Source organism: Patella vulgata, chromosome 4, assembly GCF_932274485.2.
Source record: "Patella vulgata chromosome 4, xgPatVulg1.2, whole genome shotgun sequence".
Taxonomy (NCBI): domain Eukaryota; kingdom Metazoa; phylum Mollusca; class Gastropoda; family Patellidae; genus Patella; species Patella vulgata.
In genome coordinates this window covers 38,309,191-38,325,680 of record NC_065882.2, presented here as the reverse complement: position 1 = coordinate 38,325,680, position 16,490 = coordinate 38,309,191, and the positions used below count along the sequence as shown (strand labels likewise).

At 35.3% G+C, this 16,490-nt stretch overlaps 1 pseudogene; it reads left to right on the top strand.

The window, feature by feature from the left end:
- Nucleotides 1-15,920, top strand: part of LOC126818830 (uncharacterized) — an 82,653-nt pseudogene extending 66,733 nt beyond the window's left edge.
- The last annotated feature ends 570 nt before the right edge of the window (nt 15,921-16,490 follow it).

Genomic DNA, 16,490 nt, shown 5'->3' with positions numbered 1-16,490 from the left:
CAGCGAATTTTTACCATTTAGATGTCACACGATCGTCCATTGTTCGGGCTATCCAATGACTCTTTAGTTGTTTTGAAATCTTACGTAGTAATCACTTTTTGCGCAAGATCACCATTTTTTTTTTTAACTTATGTTTTTTTTCTCAAAATATTTGATATTTTTTCGACTACTACCGGTTTTTGGATCATTGTCGGGATAATTTTAACAAGTTGTTTGGTTACCTAACCTTCTGTACACGAAGTTTCAGAAAAATCCATTTAACTGTTTTCCAAAGAAAGAAAAATAGAACAGCATTTTCAGTAATTTAAGGATTTTTCAACTTTTTTCCAAGATTGAGGCTCTTTTTCGAACACTTATATTATTTCAATGCTTTTATTTTTGGACTCACGCCATAGTCCACCGATAGGACTCTGAGTAAAAGAAAGTTTAAGAAACATCTTAGTTTTCGTTTTCGAGAAAATGGCGTCCCCAAATGGTCCATATTTTTTAGCCATCTAAATCGTATCATTCAGATGCCATATGATAGTCCATTAATGGGGCTATCCAGTGATACTTTAGTTCTTTTGGTCCGCTAACATCTGATGGAGAAATCAAGTTTTTCGCAAGAGCGCTATTTTTTTAACCTTTTTTCTTCATTTTTTGAATACTTCCGGTATGGAGATTATTGTTGGGATAGTTTTAATAACTGGAGTGGCTTATAAAATAGCCACAGGGCTATGTAATGATATATTACATTGTCTGATTAGATAAAATGCCCCTGGGAAATCCTATGTTCAAAAGTGTCAAAAATATCAAAATGTCAAAATATCGAAAATTAAATTTAAATATTTCAAAAAATATTATACATCGTTAGAATCGTAATTAGATCAGCTTTCTGAATGTGTAACTTTTTTTGTAAAAAATTGTTTAAATAATAAAGTAATAGAGCATTTTCCAAATTTTCACGATTTTTCAACTTTTTTTTTGATTTTCAGTACGTTATTTTACCAGAATTCATGCATAAGACTACCGAAGGGACTTTTTCACTGTTTGCGTATGAGATGCGGCTATTTTATCCGGCAGTTTCGGTCCGATTGTCATTCAATTCGAACCAAGTCGTCATTAGGGCGTAACGGTGATATATTAAAACAGTTGTAAAATCGGATAAAAGTTGTCACCTCTAGAGGAATTTCAAGCTAAAACAAATCAATTTTTCGTTCACTCGGGTGCCATATTTCACGAGGTTACGGTTTGATCATGCGCGAATATCGAAAGTAACGGAGATCTTTGGGATCCTAACATATATTTTAAGTTTGATCAAAATCATTTAAATATTGTGACCTCGAGGGTGTCAATGACCTTGGAATTACATACTTTTACACTATTACCGTACGAGGAGTGGCCATTTTGTTCGGCAGTTTCGACCCGATTTTCACGAAATTCGAACTCCTACATTATTAGGGTATAACGGTGATATATTAAAACGGGGCCATACTATATACCGGAAAACAACCGGAAAACACCATTTTATACTGAATACCGGAAAACACCGGAAAAACACTAAATACCGGAAAACATCCTAAATACCGGAAAACACCCTAAATAGGTAACCCGGAGCCTGGTCCTCTGTGTTGCGGTTTTGGACCAAGTGAGCGCCGATGAAGGAAGGTCAAGGTCATTACGATGTTCGTTTTACAAATAGTCCCCCCCCCCCGCAAAAAAAATTTAAAAAATCCAATTTTTTTTCTCCAAAATTTTGTTGATGCCTATTATGTTTTGAATGTTTTAAAAGACGCAATCAGTCTACCTCCATCATTGACCATATTTTATTTTGTATTTTAGTAAATTTCAGTAGATTTCAGTGTTTCAGTATTTCAGTAGATTAAACACAGCCCTCTGAGGGCCCCGTTATATGCCGGTTGCGCCGGTCTCCTGGTTCTTACTAGTAACGCTGGCATCAGGGTTGTACGAATTAGTGGAAGGCACGATTAGGCCAACTCCTCCCTAGGTAACAAAAAATCGCATCATAAAACAGCAAGTATCATCAAAAGCGAGTTAATAAATCTCTGAATAGTTCGAGTTGAAGTTCCAGGTTTAACCGCTATGTGACCTAATCACCAAACGAAATGGATGCCACGCAATTCTCGGACAAGCTGTAATCTGAAAAGTGTCTATCCTTTCCAAGAGCTATCCATCTCGTTGGAAGGGCTAAAAATCTACTTGTTTCTGAGCTTCCTTTCATTCCAGGGTCAAATATAATCACTTGAACCATAATAATATTCAACATATTCCATCATATTCCGAGGGCCGCACACAGGATTTTTTTCTTGATTACTTTTCGAGCTTTTTCCCCCAACTCGTTGACCAGTTTTCCTTGAGAAAACCCCAACTTTCGACCAATTGTCCATGAGAAAACTACATATTCTATCTTACTGCATTGACGGGAAGTGGTAAGCTGGATGTCTGTGAAAAGGGTTGATCGATAAAGTTTCAAGGAAGCAATTGTTGTTTTTGTTTGTGAAATAGAGGACTCTAGCCGATGAGGCAACCAATTTGTTTTATGTACTACTATCGTAATAAAACATTACTATGTTAACCAGTTCCTGGTGGCTGAAGACTTACATAAACAAACATCGTAATGACCTTGACCTTCCTTCATCGGCGCTCACTTGGTTCAAAACCGCACACAGAGGACCAGGCTCCGGGTTACCAATTTAGGGTGTTTTCCGGTATTTAGGATGTTTTCCGGTATTTAGTGTTTTTCCGGTGTTTTCCGGTATTCAGTATAAAATGGTGTTTTCCGGTTGTTTTCCGGTGTTTTCCGGTATATAGTATTGCCGATTAAAACGTGTTTTTATTTAAATCGAATAAACATCGTGACCTCTAGAGGGGCTACACGCTAAAAACGCGTTGTTTTTGGTACAAGTTACGAGCCGATATTCACGAATATCGAAAGGAACCGAGATCATTGGGTTAAGTTTCATCAAAATCAGTTAAATATTGTGACCTCGAGGGTGTCCACGACCTTGGAATAACATACTTTTACACTATTTGCGTACGAGGAGTGGCCATTTTGTCCGGCAGTTTCGATCCGATTTTCACGAAATTCGAACTCCGCCATCATTAGAGTATAACGGTGATATATTAACACGTTTTTTTCATTTAAATCGAATAAAAATTGTTACCTCTAGAGGGGCTACAGGCTAAAAACGCGTTTTTTTTTGGTACAAGTTACGATCCGATATGCGCGAATATCGAAAGGAACATAGATCATTGGGTTATAAACATACCTGTTAAACATATATTATGCAAGAGCTAAATCTGCCTATTGCAAGTCTTGATTTAGGCTTGAGATGTTATAGAAATTATTAACTAGCCCTTTATTTACACGGGAAGCTCAAAATCAACTCTGTAGACCCTATTATTATTACGTGCAGATTTTGAGATTTTTGTTGATATTTTATAAAGAAGAGAAGAAAACGATGTTTTGACATTACAAACTATTCTTATTTCGGAAGACACGTAATTTTGAAGAAAAGCACTGATGTGAATTTGAAGCCGAAGCAGGATTGGCAAGCTTTCATTCAATCAATGTATTACGAAAACACGTAATTTTGTACGAATATTAATAGCATAAATTTGAATGAATATCGAGGTGCACCTATTTTTATTGCGCACGGGATTTCATAACACCTACAGAAAAGTAACTTGGACCGAGTGACTATGATAATGTGATAGGGTAAGACCCCGAATATCATAAACAACCTAAACCTAGTTCGCCAGGGTTACGTAACAGCTGTATTACTGCGACAAAAATAGCTAAAATTTGGCCTGAAAATGGCAAAAATCAGCCGAAAAAACGTAAACGACCTTTGTCTTGGAAACGGTTATGTTCTGAAATCGGCGATTTTGGCTGGGGAGTAGGCTCGATGGGTCGACCAAACCATGTGAATATGAACGAAATCGGCCGACCCCTAACTTCAAACATTTTTATACCGGCTTTGTACGGTCAAAGATTCGTTTACTACGACACAGTGCGTACACAGGTATTCAGTCTTGTTTACGTCCATCCAGGTAGGTCGTTCGCTGTACACCACTGACAAGGGAGAAGCACGCCAGAAAACATGGATCGATCACGGGACCTCCAGGTTAGCGAGCCAACGTCTTAAGTGCCGGGTCTTCGCGGCTCCCACGGAACGTGCAATACGTGTGAAAATCATGAACAAAAACAATCAAATATTTGTAGAAATGTTTGTAGTATACGCGGGGAAGCTGTTTTGTCAGGTATCTTCACGGTGTTTTCTTTTACCAGGTTTCCAAGTCTTACAGGACAACTGATTACTACAACGACAGCGACGTCAATTTACGTGTATTCATATTAAGACTACATGGATCAGAAAGGTGTGTCGTGCCTTGCTGCTAGTCATATATTTGAATGTCTCGAGCATTACCTTTTCAGATGTGCCCAAACGCACGAGGGTAAATCTAATTACCGTGGTTTTAACATAATTATACAGATATTCATCCAGTATTCTCATACAGGATTGTATTCATTTTTATGTTGCTGGGGTCTACAGAGTATGGTGGCTGTTTATTCCTTGGATTTATTATATAAATCAAATGTTTTAAACCGTTATATCTTTGTATATATAACTATTTAATTAGTATATTATTATGTAAATATATTATGTATGGAGAGGGGTTAAACCGGTTCTGCAGCCCCATTCAGAAATATTGAATAATATTTTGTTTCAGGAAAACATGTCTGCAGGTGATTGTGTAACAAGCCAAGAAAAATCTATCTCACCACAAATTGAAGATATGCCCGCAGTACCAGCACATACAATACAAGGTGGGTTTAAATGTTTTAGCATACCTGTAAATCTTGAGATCTGTCAGTTCTTCAGATTTATTTCTAACATTAAAATTCAACCGAATAACACACTATTTATGGATAACAATTACTATGGCTTATTTCACTGCGACGTTTCAACAAGATTTCACAAGTCGTTATCAAGCATATAACACAAATAAATAAAATGAAAAAAATATGGTTATATATATACAAATTTGACAAGGTCAGCAATGTCACAAAAGGCGGCAAGACATTTCTCCTGACGGACTAGTGTACATTTGACCATAAACTAAGATATGTACGAATTGCTACTGTTTGACCTGATGATTTATTTTCAAATGAATTTAAATATTGTTAGAATGCAGCGTTTAGTAATATCAATTTGATATTTACTTTTAACAGAACGTGTACGGTTTCGAGAGGCGTGGTCTTGCGACAGCAGAGGTTATAGTCTAAGGCGATCCAAATAGTATTCCTGGCGGCTTGTGTGGCATTTTGAAACTGTGTGTGTGGTTGGATTTAAAAATGGTATATGTTCGTGTTAGCCCTACACAATATCTTTTATTTTCAGTCACCTTGTTCGCGAACATTTTCAACCGTTTCGCCGCCATATTGATTATGACAAAAAAGCTTCAAATCGATTATTCTGACTCAAAATTTCGTCCGTTTTTCGCAAACTATTTTTTTGTTTTGAAGCTAGTGCAGGTAAAAAAGTTTGATCTAGAAATATAACTTCCTGTTTTAGCAAGAATTAGAAATGACACTTTATTCCGCTTTAATACGTAATTGATGTTACAATACTCGACAGTCCGTGGTGTACCTTGATTGTTGACGTGAAGTAGCGTGACGTGACATGCCATGTGACATACAGTAACATTGTCCGTAGCCTATACTATACAGTATCACTAATGTATGCGGTAAGTAGATTTTACTAATTTAGTTGATGTTAATAACTATAAGAGATGTGTAAATTCTAATAATCATGTTCAGTTAAATGCACCTGCAATTGTATATAATATTGAAACAACAATACATTCCAGACCAATAAATTCGAGGGTTCAAAAACGTGTCAGCAGTTTCGGGCTAATTAATACTGGCCATACTAATAACACTTGCATAGAAAAACATTTTGACCCGAAAGACACATTCAGTTTCTGTTTACTAAATGTCCGATCTGTCAAAAATAAAACAGACGAAATTCACGAATATATTACCGATAATGACATCGATATTCTAACTCTGACTGAAACCTGGCTTAAAGACAATGACAGTGTTCCTATCAATCAACTAGTTCCTCCAAATTATTCCTGTACAACTGCAAATCGGAAAGGGCGAACTCTCGGGGGTGTTGCAATAATATACAAACATTCTGTTAATTCAATTGAAATTAAAAGTCCTGATTCCAAAACTTTTGAAATATTACACACATTACTGTCGAACAAAAGTGAACATATTAGACTTGTATCTATATATCGTCCTCCACAATCTCCTAAAAACAAAGTTACATTTGATCAATTTATAGCCGAATTTTCTGAATTACTGCAAAATTAAGTAACATCAACAGGTCATTTATTAATAGTTCGTGATTTCAATTTTCATATTGATAATGTCAGTGGTAGCAAATCTGTTCAGTTTCTTAATGTTTTATCTTCATATAACCTTACACAACATGTGCAAGTTCCTACTCACGGAAAGGGCCACACTCTGGATCTAGTTATTACAAGAGATATTGATGACATAATAGCCGGTACAAATGTTCTTGATCACTGTATCTCCGATCATCACAGTGTTTTTGCCTCCCTTAAGCTCAACAAACCTGGCAGTGTAAAAGAAAGACTGACTTTTAGGAATACAAAGAACATAAATATAAACAGCTTTAGAAGTGACATTAATGACGTTTTCTTACATTTTAGCAAACTAAGTAATCTGGACGATGAAATTTCGGAATACGACAAACAATTGGCTACAATATTTGACAAACATGCTCCAGAACAAACAAAACTGGTGACAAAACGACCAAACAAGCAATGGTTTACGAAGGACATATTAGTTATAAAAAATAAAAAGCAATCAGCGGAAAAAATATGGAGAAATTGTAAAATTGAAATAAACAGACAAATATACAGCAATCTCCGTACTGAAGAAAATAAATTGATAAAATCAACAAAACGAAATCACATTCAAAACAAATTGAAGAAAACAAAACTAATTAAAAACAAGTGTATTGTATTGTGGATAGTCTGCTTAAACAAAGTAATCAAAGTCAGCTACCATCAATTCCTGACAATGTCAACTTTCAGAAAGATTTTCGTCTTTCTTCACCAACAAAGTAGCCGAAATACGAAGTGAATTAGAAAGTGACATTCTGTTGAATCATACGCATATCAATAACTCTGTGGCTAGTGATACCGATCTTAACATATTTACATTGGTAACGGAGGATGAACTTAAACAAACCATCATGCAGTCTTGCAGTCTTGATCCAGTATCAACATGGCTATTAAAATTATCTTTACCAGATCTACTGTGGATTATCAAACATATTGTAAATACGTCCTTACAAACTGTATCTCCCATATTGAAACAAGCTATTGTAAACCTTTTACTTAAAAAAACCTACTCTGGATCCTGAAATCTTAAAAAAAACCTATAGGCCGGTCTCCAACTTATCCTTTCTTTCGAAAGTAATTGAAAAAAAACTGTAGCCGCCCGTTTTCGTAGCCATCTGCAACAATTCAGACTGGAGGAACCTTTTCAATCAGCTTACAAAACGAAGCACAGCACTGAAACAGCCCATTTAAGGGTTCACAACGATGAAGTGTCTTCATTAGCTGGTAAAAATTGTGTCTTGCTGACTCTACTAGATTTAAGTGCCGCTTTTGACACAATCGACCAGGAGATTCTACTCACACGTCTCAAATCCAGATTCGGAATTAACGGATGTGCTCATGCGTGGTTCGAATCATATCTAAAATTAAAATGTCAAAAAGTATCAATACACGGCGTTTCGTCTCAACCAAAAGAATTAAAATACGAAATACCGCAAGGCTCCGTATTGGGCCCATTGCTTTTCAAAGCCTACACAGCTCCTCTTGGTGATGTCATTCGAGATCATGGATTAGACTACCAGTTGTACTCCGATGACACCCAACTCTTGTGTCGCTGTAAATCAACATTCTGAAACTGAAAATAACTATTCTAGAACAATGTATTTTAGATATTAAAGCCTGGATGAAAACAAATCTTTTAAAACTTAATGACGACCAGACCGAAGTTATAAGATTTTCAAACCGTTTTAATAAACACAATTTGAAAATCAATGCAGTGCGCGTTGGTAATAGTTCAATCGCATGTGTTGATACTGTAAAGAACTTGGGTGTTATATTCGACTCAAAGATGTCAAGGAAAGCACAAATAACTGCAATGTGCAAATCCTACAATTATCATCTGTATAATATTGGCAAAATTAGGTCCTTCATTGATTATGACACAACTAAACTACTTGTAAATGCCTTTATCACCTCAAAATTAGACTATTGTAATTCGCTTCTTTCTGGCCTACCTTCTTCATATATCCAATCGTTACAGCTAATTCAAAATAAAGCTGCCCGAATAGTGTCCCGGACTATCAGTAGTATACATATAACACCAGTGCTCAAAGTCTTACATTGGCTTCCAATCCCATTCCGTATTGAGTTTAAAATATTATCATTGACATACCTTTGTTTAAACTGTGACAATGTTCCAAAATATCTTAAAGATCTAATTCAACCGTACAGGTCATCAAGATCTTTAAGATCAAGTGATCAAAATCTTTTGGAAATTCCAAAAGTCACTACTCCTGGACAAAGAGCCTTCTCATTTTCTGCCCCGATGCTGTGGAACAAACTTTCCCAACAAACCAAATCCAGCTCAAATTATGCAGTATTTAAGAAAAACCTTAAAACTGAACTTTTTAATCATGCTTTTAAATAATGTGTAAATCGTGGTTAAATTGCTTTATTCATGTAATGATTCTATTCGTATTTGCTAATTAACTTTTAAAATTTACATGTTTAAATCGTATATGTTTTTTAAAAATAATTATAAATTTAATATATTTTAAATTTAAAATGTATTTTTAAAGTATTTATCTTGATGTAAAACCAGCGCCACTGAGCAGCTATACTAGCTGGAACGTGTGCGCTTTATAAATGATCGAAAACAGATATCGATCTGGGGTTCAATTTTCTCTCCGGAAACCATGTGGTGGTTACTTGATAAAGTATTTTTGAAACTTCTGCGCAGACCGGAAGTGGCCGAATTTTGAACGGTAGCAACAAATCAAAAATCGGCCGTGGTTTCGTCAATTCTTTACCTATTTTAAAACAATTTACATTTTTGGAAACCCTGAATCTTTTCCGAGACAATGGCTATCTCACATTTTTCAATTTCGAAAATTCATCTATGGCTTTTGTCGTTCGAAATTTGAAAATTTAAATTTTTACAATATTTTTTTTTAGTCGTGTTTTACACAAAATTAACGAGTCATGTGACTTGGGCAAAAATTTGATTTTTTTGTCTCAGTAATTTTCCTTGGTCGCCATTGGCTAATTCAGTTATTCAGTCCTAGATTTATTATTTATTGCTCGATTTGTATAAAACAAAGTTCATATACTCCGTTGTCTCAATTGTCATTTATTTTGTTACCGATAGAGTTATCTGTCGGCACCGGAAGTGGCTTAATTTTACCAAAAACTACAATTTTGGCAGTTAGGTACCATTTTTCGAAAGCAGATATTATTTTTTTAAAAAACTGATATAACTAAAAGAGTGTGCCCTTTAAAGGCGCACAAAATGTTGGGCTCGGTTTTTTTAATTTCAATTTCATTTTCGACAAATTCGATTAAGAGGTGAAAAAGGGTGTAAAATTGACCTATTTACAACCCATTCAGGCTTTTCAGATTTTAAAATATTTCTACCTAGTTACCTAGAAATGGGCAATTTTGCATAAGTCACTGTTTTCGTTATTTTGCCTGTAAAATAGTCAATTATTATTGGATTATCACAAAAGTGACACGATTTGATTCAAAAAGCAAGTATGCGTCGTATCAATTTGATTACAATTTAAAATTGACACCGGAAGTGACGCCATTTTGGCAAAAAATGCATTTTCAACTTTTAAAATCAATATTTTTTTTAACCAAGAATTATTAAATATGTATTAATAATTTTAACTTTTGGTTTACATTCACATATTGATAAAATTCATACGGTCATATAGATATCACAAAATGGTTTCTAACTTGTTCAGTTGCGGAGAAATAGGCGATTTTCAACAGGTCACTTTTCAAGGTTTTTGGTCCATAAAAGTGTCAATTATTATTCGATTTTCATAAAATTTTCACTGTGTGATACCTAATGACATTTACAATTTCATGCAAGTAATTTAAGATTTTCATTATCACCGGAAGTAACGTCATTTTGGAAAAAACTGTATTTTTAGCCTTCAAAACAGATATTTGATTCAAATGAGTCTGATTTGTAATGTTTTTAAAATTATGATATTTGATTCCAATCAACAAATAGATTGAATCCATACGATCATACAGATACCAGAAAATGGTTTTTAACTTGTACGGTTCTAGAGAAATAGACGGTTTTCTACAAGTCACTTTTCAAGGTTTTTGGTCTATAAAAGTGGCAATTATTATTCGATTTACATAAAATTTTCACCATGTGATGCCTTATGCCATTTCTGATTTCATAAAACTAATTGAACATTTTCATTATCACCGGAAGTACTGTTCACTTACATGTAACAAATGTATATAATGAATTGATATTGCTGGATTTGGTTGATTCGGCGTCCATTGTATTTGATGTGTACAATGCTTATGTGGAAACCTGTTTAATGATTTCATTGGTACCGGAAGTGACATATGTTTAGGGTAACGTGGCACCGGTGAAACCCGTCATTACTGCATCGCAGTTCTATTTGCTAAATATCGTTAAATATCTTCTGATTTTCCTTTCTTTTAAAAACTGTCCAATGGATCTTTCTGAGACTTCTGGTACAGGAAGTTAAATTCCCATACAACGTGTTAAATCTATCCCGACAATGATCCGTAAACCGGAAGTAGTCGAAAAAATATTCGATATTAAAAAAAAGACCAGTAAAAATACCTAACTAATGAAAGGATGGTGGTCGGGTTTGCATGTCCCAACAAAGGACAATAATGCAATCGGGCAAACATTAACCACCGTCTTAACCACCTAGCCACCGTGGGTCCCAAATCGTATATATATATACATCCAGATCAGAAGGTTGGCGAAACAATAAGTGGGCATAAATATTCAAAATATATTAAAAGCTAATGGTAAACCATAGTCAGCAAACCAACCCCCACGGTGTGCATAGGATGGATGTATATATGAAATTACTTGCTCTTGGAACGAAAAATATGTAGGTGAAACGAAGCGCCCAATGATGTACGGATAAAAGAGCACAAGTTCTTAGCCTCCACTAATCCTTCGGCCGTAGCGGAGCATCATTAACAACAAGCATATCATTAACAACGGACACCATATAATTTAATTACGTCACTTCACTAAAAGGAACCATATGAGATGTGCGCACGCATGTGTTCTTCAGTTCGTTCCGTGTGTTCGAATAAGACAAGACACGTTTTATGTTTGTCTTCTTCCAACTAGTATTCAACTAGTAGAGTTGAATTTTTTTTTCTAGAGTATTCTAGATCAATATTATATTGGCCATTATCATTTATTATTACGAGGCAATAATTATTTGATTTAGATTATTACGAGGTAATAATCCGTGTTCGTTTATTTGTTGTTTAGGTTACCATGGCATACAATATGGCGGAAAGTAACAACAACAACATGAGTAATGTGCTTGATAGAGGCCCTTCAGCTAGCTCACAAATAAGCCTAGAAACAAGTAGTGGCTTGGCTACTACTACCAATAATAACTTGTGTGAAACAGGTTACACTTCAAAAAAGTCTTCTAAAAAGTCTTGTAGTAAATCTTCCAAATCGAAACAAGACCGTGAGACGCCATCAGAAGTAGTTGGTGTAGGCGATGTACTCACATTTCTAAAAGAATTTGAGGCCAAACAAGAAGAGAAGTTGAAAAATATGAGCGACAAGGTAGATGAACTCTATTATTATGACTATGATGAGGCTGAAGAAGGGCTTCTTCTTAGAGAAAATTCTGATAATGAGCCTGATAATACTAACCTTGACGAGCTTCCGATAAAAAAGGCCAAGGCAGCAGACGATATTGACCAGACCACTACAATAGTTACAGAGAGTATGTTTTCACTGTATGCTAAGAAATATAAAAAATCAGAAACCACTGATGCCGAAGTAGACAACGGGCTTGCTGATATAGTCAATCTAGTTTTTCGTGAGGGCTTGTCTGATGAGAAACTTGCCGACTTAACTAAATCTATAAATAGACCTGCCAATTGTTCTGCATTGCAAAAAACTAGAGTAAATAAACTGGTCTGGAATTTGTTGAGCAATGAAACCAAAACTGACGATTCCAAATTTTAGTTTATACAGAATTGTATTATCAAAGCATCAACTAATATAACCAAAGTTGCTTGTGAGGTTAATAAACTTAACCAGACTGGTTTTATGCAAATCTGTCTTCAAATGATTTCAGATTCTTTGGCCCTGTTAGGCCACACTAACAAATTAATAAATTTGAAAAGAAAAGAGCTGCACAAACCAGATTTAGGTAAAGAATATTTTCACCTCAGTTCACAAAGTGTACCGTATACAGACTTATTATATGGTGACGACGTTACCAAAAATGTAAAAGAGATTCAAGACATTAATCGCATTGGTAAGAAACTCACGTCTCATAATGCAAGAGGTGGTTATGACCGTTTTTTAGAGGTCGAGGTCGTGGATCTCGTAGAGGTAGAGGTGGTTTTAGAGGCAGAGGTGGAAGATCTAATTGGGGTCGATGGTCTTATGACACTGGTAAGGCTACCAAGAAAGATTAAAAAAACTTGAAAGCGGATCACAAATAAATGAGGTATGTGAATATTTTCAATGAAGCAACAAGCAATACCAATGAGTTTAAGGCAGGCAGACTTTCTCATTTTGTAGAAGAGTGGAAATCCATAACTTCTGATTCAAAAGTGTTAGACATAGTATCTAACTGTCACTTAAAATTTGAATCGTCCCCACCTACAGAAAATTTGTTTTATTTTTGCAAATTTAATAAAACTGAAAATGATTTAATTGATAGAGAAATTGAAATTTTTTTAAAGATGGGCATTATTAAAGAAGTTAGTTATTGCAAAGGTCAATTTCTGTCACCTATTTTCACAAGGCCCAAAAAAGATAATCCAACAGAATATCGTATGATATTGAATCTGAAAAAACTTAATGAATTTATTTCTTACCACCATTTTAAAATGGACACTTTTGAGTCTGCTTTAAGATTAATTAAACCTAATTGTTATTTGGCATCTATAGATTTACGTCATGCCTATTTTCTGTGCCAATGGCACAAGAACATCAAAAATATTTAAGATTTATTTGGAAAAATAAAATATATCAGTATAGCTGCCTACCCAATGGTATTGCTTGTGCCCCTCGTTTTTTTTTACTAAAATGACCAAACCGGTATACTCAACATTTAGAAGGTTTGGCCATACAAGTTTAGGGTACATAGATGATTCATTGCTAGTGTCTGACAGTTATGCTGAATGGGAACAAAACATAGATTGTACAAAACATCTTTTTGAAAAGTTAGGTTTTATAGTGCATGAGAAGAAGACAGTCTGTTTTACAACCTCTTCAGCAATGAAAGTTTATTTACCAGCAGAGAAATGTAATAACTCTTGTGCCCAGGCATATTTTAGTTCAATGGGAGGAATCAAATCTCCTCTTGAACTCCTTAGCTTTAGACATTTGGCTTTGGTGCATTGGAAGACAAATTTGGCTATCTGCTGATTTGATTAAAAGTGCAGAAAATGATGCCGACTTACCCTCCAGGAAATTCAGTGATCAGATAGAATGTAAATTGGACTTTTCAATATTTGATAAAATTGTTAAAATATTTGGTATGCCAGATATAGATTTATTTGCAACAAGGGTTAATACACAGCTTCTAATTTTTGCCAGTTGGAGAGCTGATCCAGACTCGGCTTTCATTAATGCATTTTCTTTTAGTTGGTCACAATATTATTGTTATGCATTTCCACCTTTCAGTTTGGTTGAAAGAGTTCTCCAGAAGATAAGGAAAGACATGACGGAGTGCGTAATAATCGTTCCATTATGGCCAACGCAGTGCTGGTTTTCGCAGCTTCTGGAAATGATAGTGAGTGTACCTCTAATTCTGTGAGAATGGCGACATCTGTTGACAATTCCAGGAACCAAACAGACAATCATAACACACCCGTTAAGTCCAAAACTTGTTCTGATAGCCTGTCGTTTATCAGGGAATCCATTAAAAAGCATGAATTTTCGGAGAGATCTAATACAATCATCATGGAATCTTGGAAAAGCAAAACTAAGGTACAGTATTCAATATATATCCGGAAATGGTTATCGTACTGTTGTGAAAAACAAATTAGTGGAATTCAAATATCTTTAGTGAATGTTATTGATTTTCTGACAAAATTATTTGATGATGGAGCTGGATATAGTGCTATAAATACAACCCGGTCATCTTTAAGTGCTATAGGTTTAATTTTTGATGGATTTTTAGCTGGAAAATATCCTATGGTCATCAGGTTTCTTAAAGGTGTGTTTAATTTGAGACCAAGTGTGTCCCGGAGTGAACGTATTTGGGATGTAATTATTGTTTTACAGTATTTAAAGAAACTATCACCAGTTCATTCAATTTCTTTAAAAAATTTAACGCTAAAATTAGCTATGTTAATTGCTTTAGTTACTACTGGTAGATCTCAAACACTTCATTTGCTTTCTATTGATAATATTCATAAAGATACAGACAAGTACATACTAGGCATAAATGGACTGTTAAAACAATCGCGACCAGGGTCAACTAATCAAGAAGTGGAACTACGTGCTTATCCACCAGATAGAAGATTATGTGTAGTGACATGTTTGAAAGAATAATTTGTCCGTACATTAGACATTAGAAAGGAGACTCAGTTTTTGTTTATAAGTTATGTAAAGCCACATAAACGTGTTTCAAGGGAGACAATTAGTAGGTGGATAAAATGTGTAATGCAATTGGCTGGTATTGATATATCAGAGTGTTCTAGTCATAGTACTCGTTCTGCTTCAGTGTCAAAGGCAAAAGATGATAAAGTTCCTATTTCACATATTTTGCAAATTGCAGGGTGGTCTAATTCAGGTACTTTTTCGAAGTACTATTGTAAAAATGTAAATAAACCTGTTGCTGAGATTTATCAGAAAGCAGTATTAATTTGTGATCCGCAATCGTCAGATGACTGAATGAGTTGTATTTTTGTATTGTAATTAAAGTTTAAATCACATGCTTAATCAACAAAAGTAGTTGTTTTTTCTTAGAAGATTGTGCACTTGAGCTTTAAAGTCTCATACGGTTCCTTTTAGTGTAGTGACGTAATAAAATTTAAAAACTAAACGAATCTTACCTTGGTTAAGGTGAAGTTTGTTTATAATTTTATGAGTCACTTAACACAAAGGGGATCAGATGCCCACCACAAAAATAAAGGAGGTTCTTTATTACCCAACCCTGGAACTTCCAGTCGAGTTTAACAAATTATGTGCATCTATTTATTAAATTAACAAGTGCAAAATCTTTCTTTTAAAGACTGAAGAACACATGCGTGCGCACATCTCATCTGATCCCTTTTGTGTTAAGTGACTCTTAAATTATAAACAAACTTCAACTTAACCAGGGTAAGATTCGTTTATTTTTTAAATTAGGACCAAAAAAGAACCCCTGTAGAAAAACACCACGAGAAGAAAACCGGGAAATTTCTTGCGGCCATCAATATGAAACGTTTCAAGCTCAAAATAAACCGTGATGTGGGACTCATTATACCAAGGGCTTATGCCCCATGTTTGACCTATACTGTCAGTGCATATTACCCCCCCCCCCCCCACACACACACACACACACTTATTCAGCTTTATAGTCAGAAGTAAATTTTATCTTTATCTTTCTAGATTTTTCAGCTTATTGAATTAGTATATTTACAGGTTCACTTGCATTATCGATTACTCCTTTTCACTCTTAAGCACTTCCCCCCCACCAACACATTTTCTTTTAATTTTTGTTTATCTATGGCTCAGGTTAATTGGTTCCCCTTGAGAGAGAGAAAGAGAGAAAGAGAGAGAGAGAGGGGGGGTTTAACGTCCACTCGACACAAACCAGGTCATTTCGGGACTAACACATGGTTTAATTTTATTTCAATAATTCGCTTGCGCGTAGGGGAGGAAACCGGAGGACCCGGAGAAAAACCCACGAGGTTGGACAGGCGACCCTACTCCTTGCCACGTACAACCGAGGATTCGAAACCACGCCAGTTGACTCAATGATAGACTTTATGGTACAGCGCGCACGGGGTGTTCCCACTTAGCCGGCAGGCTTTGATGTCAAATTTTGCCGCTAATCCAGAGTTAATCCTAGAACAATGGTGTTATAAACTATATAAGACTAAAACTGTATTGATTTTAA